The 1,122-nt window shown below is 51.0% G+C and overlaps 1 non-coding gene across 1 annotated transcript; it reads left to right on the forward strand.

Moving 5' to 3' along the window:
- The first annotated feature begins 752 nt into the window (after positions 1-752).
- On the forward strand, positions 753-827 carry Trnat-ugu (transfer RNA threonine (anticodon UGU)). Its single transcript has one exon. It is a non-coding gene; the product is annotated as a tRNA-Thr (tRNA).
- Positions 828-1,122: the final 295 nt, after the last annotated feature.

Raw genomic sequence — 1,122 nt, forward strand, 5'->3', positions numbered from 1 at the left:
CAGAGTGGTTGTCGCCAAGCGTGAACGTGCATCGTTTTCCTTTCAGTTCTTGCTTATTTGCCGATGATGATGGTTGAAATGATCGCTGTATCACGCAGAAATCTACAGATACCAGTATTTGAATGCTGTCCCTATTTTGACAGGAACTGAGACTGGAATCTTCCTGCACGTCGGTCAGGGGCCTGAAGATGGCGTAGTATATCGCCGAAAGTGGTAACCAAATAAAATAACCGTTTACGAATTGGACGGCTGAAAGGTGTTTGGTTCAAATGGCTCTGAGCACTATGGGACTCAACTGCTGTGGTCATAAGTCCCCTAGAACTTAGAACTACTTAAACCTAACTAACCTAAGGACAGCACACAACACCCAGCCATCACGAGGTAGAGAAAATCCCTGACCCCGCCGGGAATCGAACCCGGGAACCCGGGCGTGGGAAGCGAGAACGCTACCGCACGACCACGAGATGCGGGCGAAAGGTGTTTGATTTGACCTCCTGTAGCGCACAGCCGAGTCTCGCAACCATCTCTGAAAAGGTGGTCATAAAGATCAAATGTTATAAGTTCTTTCATTGGCGCATCTGCACTGCTTTGTACGACGAGTCAGCGGCCGGCTAACCATTGAATTCTGCTGCTGTGGCTGCCTGCACACCACGTGATGCGTATTGGGTAGGGACACTACGAATGTAGTGTGTGAACATATCAGGTGAGAATGTGGGTCTCGCAGGAGGCGTGCGCGAGATAGTCTCTGCAGTGCCCTCGGTGGCTCAGATGGATAGAGCGTCTGCCATGTAAGCAGGAGATCCTGGGTTCGAGTCCCGGTCGGGGCACACATTTTCACCTGTCCCCGTTGATATATATCAATTCCCGTCAGAAACTGAAGGTATTCATATATAATTCTAATTTCGTTATAGACGGCTGCAGGTCATCAATGGTGTCTCTTCTGTTCGGCGCCTGCGCCAGCAGCGTGCACTCGACGATGATGTATTTTCTGTAGGCCCTGTCAACACATGGTGGAGTCACAGCGGCAAATGCCCAGTACGCTGAGACATCTGTTCGATGGTGGATGACAGCTGGTGTGCACAGGGTGTAACCCAGTGCCCCCCAGGGCAGGAGTCGCCTTTC

The sequence above is a fragment of the Schistocerca serialis genome, chromosome 2, assembly GCF_023864345.2.
Source record: "Schistocerca serialis cubense isolate TAMUIC-IGC-003099 chromosome 2, iqSchSeri2.2, whole genome shotgun sequence".
NCBI classification, from domain to species: Eukaryota; Metazoa; Arthropoda; class Insecta; order Orthoptera; family Acrididae; genus Schistocerca; species Schistocerca serialis.